General features: G+C 38.7%; 1 protein-coding gene across 4 annotated transcripts in view; it reads right to left on the bottom strand.

Annotated features, from left to right (window-relative positions):
- LOC112987069 (LHFPL tetraspan subfamily member 2 protein) overlaps window positions 1-16,137 on the bottom strand; it is a 134,608-nt gene that overhangs the window by 64,300 nt on the left and 54,171 nt on the right. For 3 of the 4 annotated variants that reach the window (XM_064501730.1, XM_064501732.1, XM_064501731.1), the window contains one exon: window positions 4,999-5,058. The exons of the other annotated variant lie outside the window; for it this stretch is intronic. The gene's annotated coding sequence lies outside the window, so the exon portion shown is untranslated. The remainder of the gene's footprint in view (window positions 1-4,998; window positions 5,059-16,137) is intronic. 4 annotated transcript variants of the gene reach the window in all.

The raw sequence follows: 16,137 nt of genomic DNA on the forward strand, positions 1-16,137 counted from the left end.
AGCTACTTATCTTGAACTCGCCTTGGGGAGAGGGGCTGATGCAAGAGAGGGAAAGAACAGGCTGAAGTGGTACTGCCCCTTTTGGCATCAGCCTGCCATTGCATAAGACCAGCTGCAACACTAAACCATGCTCTGGATAGTATGACTAGCTTTCTTCTTTCAGAATGAATAATCAAGTGTCTCCAAGATGCCATGTCACGCAGTGAGCCCCTGAGATTTAATGTCACAGCATGAAAGAAATTCTGTAAGTGAGAATAATCACACGACAACTGAAGGCATCCACAGACACCAACGTATAGCGAGACACACGAAGAGACAGTATCAGGACCAAAGGATTTGAAATCTAAACAGACAAAACAAGTAAGAAATGAAGTAACTGTAGCAGGTTAACAACAGAGGTAGAACTAGAACGCAAGGGTCGTTACAGGCAGCCCTAAGCCACTAAGCCACACTTCTTCCTGCAGCTGCAATTGCTATTTACTCACTGCTTGCAGCATGGCACCCCCATGTCAAGAACTGCACATGCTTCTAGAAATAAAAATCATTTGCTGTTCCATAAGCAAATTATCAGTTCAGCCTGGTTTACAGCATCTAAAAGCTTCTCATGCTTTCCCAAGGAAAGACCTCCTAACCTCAATATTTTCTCAACTCAGTAGCTCATCCTCTCCCCTCTAATGATACACAAAAGCAAAGAGAGTGTTATGAAAAAAAGATCCACTGCTATTTCTGTCACTATTAAACAGAAGTGAGGCATTATTTTAGGTTAGTGATTTTAAAATACTTCAAAATTCTCAAAAGAAGGAACAAAGATAAACTGTCTGGAATTCACACACACACACAGAGTAGAGAGGTTGCTGTTACTAGCTTCACATATTACAGCCCACATAGAAAAAGTAGTATAAATGTATAACTTGCTATTTATTCTGGTTGCTAACAAAACAAACAAACAAAAAAGTAAAACCAGTAACACTGGCTACAGCTCCATTTTTGGCTTCCATGGGAGAAAAAAAATCTCCTATCTCCATATTATTACATACAAAACCAAAAACCCCCAAACAAACAAAAATACAAAAACCAACCTCCTGCCCCCATCTGTATCCTTCCACTGTGAACTAAGCAGGATTAACACACGGTGGCTTTTTAGTTACATCGAACCTATTAAGAATTTTTCTATTTTGGGCTTAAGATACGGCAGGGCTTCATCAGAACCCTAAAACATAATTCTTGAAGTCAAACACTGCTATGAGGCGGACAAACAAATTATATGGTTATACAGGGATAAGATGGCAGCTGGAAGACCTTGAGTAAGCCATGGCTGTCCTTTCTCTAATGGCTGTCAGGACATAAGCAAAGAGCTTCAGAAAGACACTTTACTTGCTTTCCTTCGCCTTGGTTTCTCCCAGTTGTTTCCAATGCCAGAAGTACAACCCTCATCCTCCAATCCCAAGTGATATCGTAGGCAGGAAAAGGAGGTATGTATTTTCACCTGAAGAACCACCAGACTGGCTGGGCAGAATCTCCTTCCACAGTTATAGTCACATGCAACTTAGCAGAGTATGTCACATCAACTGGCCGGTTTCAGAGTAGCTGAGCTGTGAAAAGCCTGTGGTCCAAGAACTACAGCCATGCATCAGTCTATGGCAAAAATATTGGCAAGTGGCTGGTGAAACTTCAGCTATGAGAAGAGGGAATCAGACCTCCAAATCTGCAGGGACCAGACTCCTTATTATCCATCAGAGTCTCCAGGCTGACATTCCTCAACTACAGTTAAGCCTCCTGCCTTCCAGAGATGTTCAAGACCAATGTCTAGAGCAGCACCCAACTTTTCCTGCAGCATCAGACTGGAGTGTGGATTAATGTCATTGGGATGTCAGAGACCAGGATGGAGCTTAGTACCCCTACACTGATCAATGCTTGATAAATATTATTTTAATTTTTCAAATAATAACTGGTGATTGTTGCCTAATCCAATTTCAGGGTCTGTCTTTCATGCATGTGTTTGTTGTTTTCACAGTTACTCCCAAATAGTATGGATCTATCACCACTGGTATCAAGAGAAGAATTTCCCATCGGCTTTGCCAGAAGTGAAAGTCCTGAGGTACCTTTCTGTCACTGTATAGAAGAGACTTCCTATCAGACTGTGTTAATTTATTAATGATAGATAATTAAATAATCATTTCTTGCTAGATTAAAGTTGCTGATCTTTTAATTCAATGCTGAGAATATTCCCAGAGAAGCAGAATACTTATTCCAAAAGTCACAGTTAACAGCATATCAAAAGAACAACATTACCTCAAAGTTTTGGCTTATCCATGCCCAGCTCAGCTTAGGTCAACCTCTTCCAAACAAAATGTATATAAAAAAGGCATATTAGCCTATATCTCACTCCTATTGCAACACAACGCAGCATACATACAGGTTGGTGAATGCTATTCACTCACAAGTATGTGAATGCTATTAACAATTAAATAGAAACCTTGGGCAGAAAAGGAGAGGAAAGAGTGAACAAAATATCACAGATTTAACTAAAAGCTTATCAGAAAGTAATTTTATCCTTTAAATTTTCATCTCGGTTGTTTATTTCTTGCTTCCAGTTACAATTTTATTATGAATACTTCAAAAGAATTGCAACTGAAATGAAAAATCTTTAAGTGTTTTCCTATTCTCAAATATGTCCTAAAGACAACTTTCATAATGCCTATGAAGAACATTCAGACAGCTAGGCTCAGTGACAGATCTGGAAACTATTCTATTTACATATTTAGTTATGAAAAAAGTTACAATTTCAGATTTCTTTTAACATGTTAGATCTGCACAGAGCGAACCTTACTAGCTGTGCAATCTGCTGACAGTCGCTCAAGTCTTTGTTTAAGTTAGCTTCACGTTCTTTATGCATGTGCTAGTATTTTTGTTATGTTGCTAAGCATCACACGGTTCCCATCTTAACTGGTCAAAGGCATGTTACTGTAAAATAACTCATGCTTAATCTGTAACAGTATCCAATAAGCAGGTTTAAATTTTTAAGAACTTTCTTTAATTCTCAACTAGCAGCTCCTTAAAGAGCATCAAATGAATGAATCCTTATATTCATTGTTGCATAAAGCTGTATAAATTGCCTACCAGGTATCATGGCCAGAGGACCATGAAGTACACAGTTCAGTTTTCATTCCTAACAAGAGCTGTGAAAGTGTTGTATGGCATCTTGGTGACCCAAAACATGAGCAAGGTTCCAATTTAACAAAAGGTGGTGCTTCAGCTTTTCCCTTACTCAATAAACTCTTAAGCACTTCCTTTGTTTCTATACAAATAGCATTTTAACTGTATTTCAATAGGCCTTAATATCCTCAAATTCTCTGATGAATCAGAACCCCATGTCACAGCATCTCACCGGAAGGGTCACCATATTAACCATAAAATAACAAGTATCAGCACTCTGTAAAGGAGGAAATGATTTCAGTTCAAAATCATGAAATTAAATGTCAGTAAAGTATTAGAAGTTGCTTCTTATGAGCTAGTAAGTTCTTCTTAAGATTACTTTTAAACACATTTGAGTCACCAACAAGCAGCAGTCATAAGCAAGTTTCTTGGAGTTATTTTTAAAACACTATGTACATTTTCTTTAAAATTCCCTGAAAACATAGATCTAAGTTTAGCATGACAGAAAGATAGTTTTTATTTTCAGAATTTTAGGACAGATGACTTTTGAATACTGGGCCTATGGTCACCTGGCCAATTATCAGTCTATGCAAAGAGAGGCACAGACCAGAATTCTCCCTCGTACACTTGTAAAGAATCTTTCTGATTGTTAGAGCTTTTTGTGGGACCACATAATCGATATAGTGGAGTGATACCTTTTGGATTAACACATCGATTTGACATGGTGGAGCACTTGTGTGGTCTGGAACACGTAACTTACACAGCATGAAGAAGTGTGCCACATTATCACATAGGTAAAGAAAGCCACACAGATCCACACACACACGGGTATTTAAGTGAGACTGAGACTAGCTGATGAGATACAGTGTAGTTTGAATTCTTTCTGGCATAGTTCTTCATGATCCTGAAGTTTAAATGTGGCTCCTCTCAAGTCTATCACTTCAGGCAAGAGCAAAACGTGGATTTTTCAACGGGAACTTGAATGTTGTTTGGATCTATCTGCATCTGTCCCCATGACCAAAAATATCCTAGATAACTGAATACATTCAAAGTTGTCAAGAATCTGTAACATTTATTCTAGAGCGCTACCTGAACTAATGTAAATATCAGAAACCGTACCACTACAGAAAATTCACTAGAAAAAGTATTTGACATCTGACATTTTAAAAGTTCTTTCTTCCTCCCTTCCTGCATGCTTCTGTAGTCACAGTAGGGACATAATTGGCACATAGGATGCAAAGGAACAGCAATGAGAAGGGCATAGGGGATCAACAAGATGATCTATCTTTACAAAGGACACCACAATTTGCAGAGAGAACTAGGAACCACAGAAATAAGCTTGGGGGTTTAAAGAAAGAAAAAAATTCAGCTTTCAGTAATTTATTAACTCACCTTAGGTTTACATGTATTCTAAAATCATATCCTATTTTATAATTGTTTAATGTATGTACTGTCATAGTTCTGTGAAGTCTGTATTCAGGCACCACTTATTAAATACAACAGGTCATGGTGTATGTTACTACTTTAACAAGTATAGATTAAGTTACTCTGCTTGAAATATTTGAAGTTCAGTCATTCAAGTTCAGTATTTTCTGACCCGAGGGTGGGGAAAAAGAAGTTTCACTCATCAAAAGCAATCACTGAGGCCATATCCTCTTCACCTTCTTAAAATTTCTGCTTTAAAATTAGATGAATGCTCTGGACAGAAAATTAGGCTAAGAAAAAAATATTTAAGAGGAATAATCTGCTGCACATCTTCCATCTCTCAAACACCAGTCAAACTTCAGAGTCAGACAGCATGCAGAAACACCAGCTAAAGTAATCTGAATTTGTTTTACTCACCTGTGTTCCAAGTCTTTCGATCAACCACTTAGGTCAACCACTTCGGACATCTGGCAATACCTAGAAAAATAATTGATGTAAAATGTAAGAAGCGTACGGAGCCAAAAACATTAAAACACTATTTATGATAAGTACTAGTGGCTGGAATACTAGAACTCTGCTTGTAAAAGGCTATATGCACATGGGTAACACTTCACTATCACGACACTTCGGCTTTGTTAGAAATGCAGCATTCTGGACATCACTCCAAACCACCAAGGAACTAAGAAAAATAAGCATGCGTGGAAGAGTAATGCATAAACCACTAAGCATGTTCCAAATTGCATGTTTTCCTCTATTCTATTAATGTATGTCAAAATTCGAAACTAAATTTAAAGTGATTTGCATATTTGATTCCAAATTATAACAGTATTTTAAATTTTGGTGTAATTCAGGAAGAAGTTTCTAAAATGTTGGAATAAAAAAAACAAGACTTTGATAGCATGTTCAACTCCACAAGCTTATGGAATACACCTCCCAAACCTTTTCCCCACACACATGCTTTTCCCGAAATTCAGCAAGGACAAACACAAAGTCCTGCACCTGGGATGGACTAACTCCTTGTACAGGCTGGGGACTGACTACCTGGGGAGTAGCTCTGCTGAAATGGTGTTGGGGATTACGATGGACAGTTGGCTAAAAATGAGTCAGCAGCGTGGTCTGGCAGCAAGGAAAGCCAAGAATATCCTGGGCTACATTAACAGGAGCTTTGCCGGTAGATACCCAATTTTTCCCCTTCATCCAAAACTTCTTACACTGCATCTGGAATACCATGTCCAGTTTTGCCCCCCGGTACAAGAAAAGTGTTGATAAAATTGAGCGAGTCCAGTGGAGGGCCATCAAGATGGTCAGAGAGCTGGAGGACATGCCCTGTGAGGATGGACTCCCTCGGCCTGGAGAAAAGAGGACTTAGGGGAAGGAAACCTAACAGCAGCCTTCAAACACCTAAGAGGGTGCTACGAAGTAAAGAGCCTGGGTCCATTTTTTTGAGGTGCACAGTGGGAGAGTGAGAGACAACAGTCATAAATTTAAACAGGGGAAGTTCATACTGGATATATTTTTTCACTATAAGAACAATTAAACATTACAGCAGCTTGACCAGAAAAGCTGTGAAATCTTGTATGTTCTGGAGACCCAAATGGCCAAAGGGCTGAGCAAGCTGGTTTGATTTCAGTACTGACCCTGCTTTGAACAGGAGGTTGGACTAGAGACCTCCTGGGACCCCTTCCAACCAGGAGGATTCTATGATTCTGAACTACAGGTTTTCCTAGAATGAGAAAAACTTAATTTTTATCCATAGATCAGGGCAGGACATACAGAGAACTTCTCTTTATCTACAAGAATAAAATGACTCAGCAAGTCAGGAGGATCTAATGAAGAGGTATAAATTGATTTTTGAGAACATGGTTTCACAAACGAAAATCTGTGTGGGACTCTTATCAAAGCATGCTGCTGAGAACAGACGGAGGAAAACATACTGGGGGTACTGGAAAGTCAAGCAAGGCCTCAAATTGCCTTTGAATTCCAGGCACGTAGCATATTCCACCATAAAAGTCAAGGGGACTGGATCAAGCAGCTTTGATCCAACTTCTTCCTTCGGTTTCTAAAGCAGTTAATGTACACGACAATGAAAATACAGCAATGCTCGGAGAGGCAGAGACTAACTACATGTCATAAATAAAAAAGGTCAAATCATTTTCTTTTAAACCCTGACCTGCTCAAGCATCTAACTACAAGATCAATTTTAAATATGGAAAAATCAATGGATTGCTCAGACAATTAGAATTAAGTGGTGCTTTTACACAAGTTTTTTTGCATGGAGTCCTGGCTCCTAAGGAAAATAAAGTGATATGGACAGGATAAGATAGGATCAGCCTGTAAAGGCAAAAGGACCTTTTGTCATACATCTATCCACCTGCCAAAAGCACAGCCATGATTTTCCTCACCCAAACACAACAAATACCAAAAAAAGAAGGAGAGCAAGCACTCTATTAAAAAGCAAGTCAGTTTTTTGTCTAATAGATTTGTGACAGAACTAGCAAGAAAACTCACGTCTTCCACTTCCCCATTACCACACAGGCAGTGCACTTTCCTCTATATCCCAGATGGCTAAAACTAAACCAAAATACTCCCAAGCACATCAGAATTAAAAAAAAAAAAAGTCTATGGTCACTTTCTCTCTCAAGAACTCTTTCTTACAAATTTCACAATAGCTCATACTGATATTTACAACAGTTGGCAAAAGAGAGAGAGAGAGAGAACGAGAGAGAGAGAGAACGAGAGAGAGAACGAGAGAGAGAGAGAGAGAGAGAGAGAGAGAGAGAGAGAGAGAGAACTCCATTTCTTCCTTTCTACTAAACCAGTTGTAAATTTTGCTGTGGCATTCTCTCTCTCCCTCCCCCAAAGAAAACATGACATTCTTAATTTTTAGGAACTTCCTCATTTGTGAAGAGGCAATATTTTAGTATAATTCAGGGAGAGTCTTCTATATTCTATAGCAGGCAGAACTGTGGATTTAATATTTTTATTTACAGTCAACAGGAGAAGCAAATAAACTAGACACTACTAACACAACACAGACATTTTGATAACATCCCTTTGTCACATATACTGACTTTTTGCACAACGGGAACCATGTATACTTAGGCTCCTAAGCAAAAATGAAAAAAGAATGCAGTTATATCCACTGTATCTTAAAACATCTCCTTCAAATAGCTTTTTCTTCAGATATACTACCGTGCAGTACTTCCACGTATTATACAACAGTAATTATCCAAATCAAAGAAATATATACTTACTTCAGGAAAGTTTGTATGACCAATTATGTCACTATGAATAGAAATAATTCAGTCAATGGGTTCTTTGTCTTTTGCTATCAACGCAGAACAGTGTAAAATTTGAAAAACATACTATTTAACAGGCGCCGTTACGGCTAGCTTCAGGAATAAGAGCAAAACAAGAAAGGGAAAGTATTTTCTTAAGGGACATACTGCTAAGCAGGTTAAAAAAATTATAGATTAATTACAATGCTAAACAACACAGAAAACACTAACAGCTCAAGATAGACAATAGATTTTTTAACATTTCTTCCCAAGCTAATTATTCCCTCTCACATACAGATGAAAAAATAAGGTTCAGTTTTTGTTTTCTCCATTACTATCTACCTCATTTACTAAGTCTAGAAGATCATACTACCTATCTATGCAATTTAAAGCAAATTCAAATTGGCATACTATATAGAGTATCATTACAACTTGCAAGCTGTTTCAATGAGAAAAAAGTTCTCACTTTTTATACTACTGAAAATATTTCACCCAAATGCACGTGATCTGAAGTTTACACCTAATAAAAGCCAGATGTACTTCTAATACACTGCTGATCCATGTTCTTAATTCCAGTTTTCCCACCACACCACCCTGCCCAAGAAAGCAGCGCAGCCTAGTTTTACACATCATTAAAATGTTTAAACCAAATATTACATTTTTATAATCCTAGCAATTCCCACAAAACTAAACAGAATAAATGCAGAGGCATTAACAGACCTACACTGTGAATGAGAAAGATCCCTTAGCCTGTTCCCTAATTCGACAAGCACCTGAGTGATCAGTGAATCAAATTACTGTGTTTCTTTAACAAATAAGCCAATACTAACTAAGGTAAGAGATACACAAATATATTTTCAGCAAAGTTATTCTCTAAATGAATATTATCTTACAGTGTTTATTTTATAGATGTTTAAAACTTTATTGGAAATTAATAATATGAAACATTAACGAGTCCAGTCCCACACTCTCTGAAATCAGTGGGAACTTTTGCCATTAGTGTTAAATGGGAGGATAAAAGGACATGCACTGTCCATTTTCAAGGCTGCATAAAAATAATGAACAAGTTCACTTTTAGAACTAGCTTCCCAAGCCGTATGCCCATTTCACAGACGGGGACAGCGCAGCAGAGGCAAGTCACCTCCCATGAGCGGCAGCACGGTGCCTTACGCCACGGCCAGCCCTTCGGCCTCGCTCCGTGGGGCCCGCCGCGGCCGGGAGCCCGAGGCCGGAGCCTCGCCAAGGCGGCGCACCCTGCAGGAAGGGCCCCGCACCGCCGCCCCCCGCGAGAGCGCACCCATGCCCGCCAAACTACAGCCCCTTCCGGCCATAAAGCCGCTCGGGGCGGCTGCACCTAAGCCGCAGCTTAGCGAGTGGCTCCATGCTGCAGCCACCACCCCGGCGTCGCGCAGCGGCCCCACAGCAGCACCCCGCAGCACTGGGACCTGCAACGCAGCCGGGACAAGGACTGGGCTGAAGTGGAGGCCCCCAGGTGGGCCAGGCTGGGCAGGCAAGGGCGCTCACCCGCTGTCCGGTTGCTCATGAAACCCTCTTACCAGTAGCCAGCTCTTCGGTAACTGGCTAGAATCACTTGGCAGGCTTCGGCTATTCTTCTTTCTAAATGTCAAGTGGCTTAAAAATAACAGCTTCTGAAGAGTATTATTAGCGTCCAAATTATTGCCCCCAGATTACCGCACACTGTGGCACACAAAACAGTAAGTTTACACAAAAAGTACTCTGCTGGAAGAAGGGGAACAGACTGTCTCAAAGGAAGACAGCCAAGTTACCCTCTCATGAAGTCTTAAGAGAGAGCAAAACTGTAGATTTTTGTTAAGTCGTTAGCAAATAACGTACCACGTGATTTAAATGGTAGATAGCCTGCGATTGTCTCAGAATGCTGCATGGCCGTCCTGCCCTGCTGCTCTGAAACAAGGCACGTTACATCCTGCACACACACTCTTTAACCAACAACTGCTTTTTTTCTTTTTTTCCTTCAATCCAACACCTGTTTTCCAGGCCAAAGTTTCATTCAGAATATTGTCAATATTGTCATAGTTATGGAAGCTCCAACTATTATAAATCAATGAAACAATCATTAAAGTTCCCAAATTCCCTTAGAAAATTCGTGTGTTTTTCAGTACTCCTGCACCACAAAGGATTCTTCCAATCTAACCAAGAACTTGTTTCTTTTGTGATTTGAACCTAAAGACGATGCTCCCTTAAGCACAGTCTTCCCCCCCACCAGCAAAGAAATGCAAAATAATTTTAACATCCAACTTCCCTATACGTTTAAGAAAGACATTTAACAAAGCAACCAAGCATATAGCCAGGGACCAGCTTACTAAGACATGAACAAGCTGTTACATTCCTTAAAATACAGTTTCAAACTCCTCTATGGTGTCAGGACAAACAGCATTATTTGTCATAAGCATATATTCTGTTTTGGACTAATTTCCATGTCTTCCTCACAGCTTTCATCTCCACAGATACAGTGATAAAAAAAAATAGCTTATAAAATTAAAGCAATGATAGACACTACCAGTTAGCACAGTTCTTATAGGCCTTCCACCAATGAAAAGATTTGTTTTAAACATGAATCCCTTCTGCAATTCATATAATGATTTTGCTAAGTCACAAAATCTAGTATTTAGGCCATTCAACGTGACATAAAAGCACAGTTCCTTCTACAAAAACTTGCGTAGCTGAACAATCCTATAAGCAGCCCTATCATTCACCCAGACCTTAATTCAAAGCTAAAAAAAACCCTTAGAACACACCAGCATGTTTATTTTCAACTGTCCTCCAGCTTGTGTCTCAGACCTGATTTTCAGTCTTGGAGGGAGAAAAAAAAAAAAAAAAAAAAAAAAAAAAGCTGGACAAAACACAATTAAATAAAAAAGACGTTCTGAACAAAATTTCATGCGCCTTCCTTCCTTGAGTGTATATGTAAATCTTGTCATGGAAATAAAAACACTCAAGTGTTATCTGCCCCGTTTTCCAGCTCTGCAGAACAACTTGCAGTTTCCACAGCCCTCTGCGAAGAGCCCTAAGCCACTTCAGCCCATCCAGCCGGCTCTTCCAGTTGGGAGGTCACAAGCCAAGGGAGAGATGACCCTTTGATGCTAACGCCGGGAAGGGGAAATGAGGGAGCCAGTGTTCAGTAAGAGTTAAAAATTATACTCCGTTTGCAGATGGAAGAAATAGCTAGCCCCGGGGGCACTGGGAATTCAACAGCAACTAAGAAAAAAGTTAACTGTGGTTTTTTTCACCACAAAGAAGCTTTTCTTTGCCTTTTTAATTTTTGTCATTTTAGGCTTACTCTGGAGCCAATTTGTTTAAGCACTGCTATGGACTATCTCCTTTTCGGAAAATCAGTCTGTCCTGGTCATACGACAAATAGCACCTTAGGGTTTTATTGGTTCTTACCCATTAGCTTTCCTGAAGCTGATAATAGTCCTTTTTGAAGACTGTCACAGCACACTTTGTAAGAAGTTCTACTTATCTTTAAAGGACATTTCCTGGAGTATTCCATCTGGTGAAGTTCTGTCTACCTGAGAAATAACTTGTTTACAAGTTATGAGCTCCTAGGGTTAACATTCTACTTCCCCAGATTTCTACTCATCTTTTTACTGCCTAAAAGAAGATGGTCTATTGTGAAAGGCTGTCTCTGTACACACATGCACATGAACAGGAGAACTGCATCTGAAGTCCCAGACTCAGAGGAAAGGGAGAAAAAAAAAATTTTATCTCTGCTTTTCCTTTCCTTTTCACGGTTATTATAATTAATTCTTAAAAAAAGACATTGATTGCTACCTTTACCATTTCCTGTACAAAGGCACCTGAAAGGCTGAACTGGAATGTCATAGGCCAGTTTTGGATCCAAATCACAGGCTTGCAGAATACTCCAACAAGGACTCCATTTACATGGGGCAGGGGGAGGGTTACCCAACCTTTTTACCCCTCTTCCCCAGCTGGGGTTAAGCTGACAGACCACAGAAACTTCTAAAGTTTACAGGTTGCCCAGGAGCCTTCATCCCAGGAAATATTCATAATTCAGCTGGACAAGACACTGAGCAACTAGATTCAAGCCAGTCCTGCTGTGAGCAGGGCATAGGGCCAGATGATCTATAGCAGTCCCTTCTAACTTGTATTATTCTATGATTCTAACTACAAATACCTGAATATAAATCATATGCAGATATGTTTTCCTCGAATATGGATGCCTGGCCTTCCCAGCTTGCATGTTTTCTTTCCCTGATTGACCTTTACACTCCCAAAGGTAGGTAGGTATTGAATGTGCAAGAAAGTTTATGATAATCATAAGATCTTTGATGTCTTCTCCTTTCACTTTTACCAATACCCGTGGGACTGAATGAAGATTCTTTGCTTTCCTCGTGTTTTCCAATTGAGAGACTGAGATAGGAATCAGTTCATTTAACTTGTATTTGCTCTATATTATAAATTACAAAAAGCCCATGGTACTTTCTCAATGAATAATTTTTTAGTTCAAGAAGTTTTGATGAAAGCAATGAATTAGAAAAAAATGTTACTTACAATTCAGGTCATATTCTCCATCCGATTTAGACATTTTTAAAGTTTACTGGCAATTCAAATTCCTAGAGAATGCCTATCTAATATACATACATTGTTTTGAGAAGAGAAAGACCTTCAGAAACATCTCATGGCTGCTCTCAGGTCTGCTAAATCCTGAAGATAGGGGGGTGAAGAATGCCAGTGCAATTTTAGAATGTATCAAAAAAGTTATCACCAGCCTAGAGGGAAGTATTAATCAGTAGCTTAAAAGCTCTTGTGAAATCTTACCTTGAACACTGCATAGAATTATTATCCATATGTGGTGTGGGGGGACATTTAAGTTGGATTAGACACAGAGAAGGACCACTGGCCTGAACAAGGGAAAGGAGGGCTGAGAAAACATAAGAGATTTTGGCTCCTTTAGCCTAACAAAATGATGATGATAAAAAGGAGATAATTGTTTCCTACAGTTACTGTAAATGAAGAAATAGCAAGGAGAGAGAAGAAATACTTAACTTAAAAGCCAATGTTGGCACAGGAACAAATAGACGTAAACTGACTGTGAATAAGTTTAAGTTTCAGGTTAAAAGATATCTAAACGTTCTGATTTCTCATCGTTCTGAAAGACCAAGATTCTGCAACAGCCTTTGAACGAGAGAAGTTGGGCAGGAAACCTAACTAGTTTAAAGTTAAAGGTTGACAATATCATGAAAGGAATTACATACAACCTGGTTGCCTGTAATACCAAGGGAACAAACTCACTAAGAAGGCCTTTCTCATCCAAAGGTCTTTGTATTTATGAGAATATGCTCATGTATTCTTGAATCAGCTCTCAAATTAATATTTAATACCATAAACCACCCAAACCCCCACTGTTAAAAGGAAGATACAATGTTGTAAATCCATTTAAAATTGTATCAAAGCATTAAGCATCAAAAATGCAGTTTCTCATCTAAGCATTACAAAACCCGTCAGGTTACAGAACTACCAGATGTACCCCATGATTTTCCTCATTAAAAGCAGCAGACAACTGCATTTATTAAAAATCTTGACCATGCACAAGGTGTTTACATCAACTACATTCATAAAGTCATTTTTAAAGAACATGAAATAGCCATTTATAGCACTCTAGACAGAGCCTAAAAAACAAGACATGGTGGTATAAAGCTGTTTATTCTGATTATTATTAGCTCTTCTTTTTTGTGAACTGTATAAACAAAGTAATATCCATGCAAAAATTTATTTTGAAACAAAACATGAAAAATGAAGGTCAAACAGACCTCCCTGCAAACAAAGACGAAAGGGAAAAAAATGGTCACTTCACAGAGCACAAGCCTTAGAGAATCCATATAAAAGATTCTGTAAGAACACAGGAACTTTGCTATATCCCTCACAGAAAACTGGCCTCTGTAACAAACTAAGAGGCAACACTTCTTTTGAACGCATAACAACTACTTCTGAAAGTTCCTTTTGTTCTCTGAATCTCTCAAATCATTGTTTTGTGCTATTTTATTAGCAATGAGCATTTTAACAGACTTCGGCCATTTTCTTGCTAACGGAGTACATGCAATAATGCACGTGCAATGTGAACAGTTAAGGGACAGCCAACGAGGCAGTGAGATGGAGGGTATAAGCACTCCCACCATTCCCACTCCGTGGAAGGCAGGAAAGATGTGTCACAACCACTCTTCTCATGCCCCACTTCAGGTTTTTGGGCCAACTCCACTGTTTTCCCAAGAAAAACTATCTGCAGCTGAACTCACAGCTCTCTTAAGCCTTCAACTTCAATATGACAATGCTAATTTTAAAACTTCCAAGGGGGCCTCTGGATTTCACTATTGAACCCTGAAACAAGGTATAATCTTATCTGTTTAATCAAGTTTCTCTTTGTCAAAATTTAAGAAGTAACAAATTCATGTTTTTTCCCCCCTTTTTTCAGGTTGAAGGCAGCAAATTATTTCCAGGTTACATTTAATCAAATAATCTATTTGCAAATAATCTAATAAGCTACATGGTTTAATAACAGTTCCAGTTCTGCATCAATTGAAAATGCAGACTCCTACCAATAGTGACTATTTTTCAAGACCTATACATATACGAGAGAAGGCAATCATACTGGGAAAAATGATGAATAGCCCCGTTTCTATGAGCTTTCTTATCATTTATAACAAATTCATCCCAAGGACAAGAATCAGACAATTCCTTAGGTCTGACTGTTCAGTGCACTCATTCAATATCGTAATTCTGTAAAGTTTGAAGCTGTAAGTTCCAGAGTCCCTAAGTACTAACTTTTCCTCTGCAATACCTATAATTTTCTGATGCATTTGTATTGACTTTATTTCTAAAGGATTTTTCCAAGGATGGTTGAGTTTTAGAATGCAACATGAATAAATTTTCTTACATAATTTCTTTCTTATGGTATTCCAGCAACTGAACACTGACTCAAAATCTCTTACAGGAACAGTTGGCTGGTTTAAATCATTGCCTTTGAAAGTGCAAAGATGATATGGAGCTACTTTACTCCCCAATATCCTTTATAGTATTAAAAACTTTTCAAATAAAGGAAGAAAATTATACATGTACACACAATCTCTCTCCTATTCATACATATTGCACATACCCATACATGTAATATTCCCCAGCTCAATTCAGGTGGTTCCCAGAGGTTTTAGCATTTGAAAAGCAGTTAAATCTATGAAACAGACCCTTTTCTTGTTCATTTATTAGCACTGTTTTCAAAGGCTTGTTCAGAGAATGAAGCACAAGAAAAAGGCAAAGTCTCCACTATGCTCCACTAACAAAGTATCCAATCAGTTCCCACTGAGTTCTAGTTCTTTTTGTGTCCACATGTAAGTGATTAAGAATACATTGTTTGAAACTTAATTCCACATCTGTTGTTCTGCAGGACTTGGAAAACAGATGAATTTTTCTGACAATTATTTGCAGAGTATAATCACAAGCATCTGTAATGGTATGCTCATGTGCAAGAGGAAAACACCATGAATCCAAGAAGGTTTTTTGCTGAATATTTTTGTTTCCTTACTAAGTAAGATTAAAAAAAGAGTTATCAGATGGAAATCATTAATAATTGCTTAAGAAGCCATCCACTGTAACTCAAAACAAGCAAAATCCAGCTTTCTTTCCTAAAACTCTTTGTTTCATCTCCCAGTATTTTACCCATACAGCCAAAATCCATTTTATGGTCTGTCAGGTAACTTTTAAAAATTATGCAGAAGTGACAAAAGTCCACAGAAGTACAACACAGAAAATGTGTGTTTTTTTCATAGACCACTACAGTTGTTGACACAACTTTCAATGCTATTAGTTGCAAGAGTCAGCCTGTTTTCAATGGATGGATGTGTAAGTGACAAGGATATATTTTCTTGAAATCTCTATCTATGAAATACTGATAACCACGGAAAAGAAGAATAGGAAACTCTTGGCTTATTTTAGAATGCCAGCACTGGCAGCATCAAAGGATACTGGGGAACGCAAGCTTCAGGAAAGCACTCCCTCATGGAAGGTGCAGTTGTGCTGAGGAAATCTGCTGCAGCTTGTCGTGAATGTGAAAGTTCACATTTGCTCAAGAAACTACGGGACACGTTAATGGAGGAAAGATCCACTGAATCCTATTAAAGACAAAACCGTCCTCTCAGAGGACTGAGTAAGTTCTCCAAATGCAGAGCAGTGGAGGCTATGAAAGCATGAGCTTAAGATTGCTCTGTACTCAAGGCCACTGGCCATC

This window comes from Dromaius novaehollandiae, chromosome Z, assembly GCF_036370855.1.
Source record: "Dromaius novaehollandiae isolate bDroNov1 chromosome Z, bDroNov1.hap1, whole genome shotgun sequence".
Classification (NCBI taxonomy): domain Eukaryota; kingdom Metazoa; phylum Chordata; class Aves; order Casuariiformes; family Dromaiidae; genus Dromaius; species Dromaius novaehollandiae.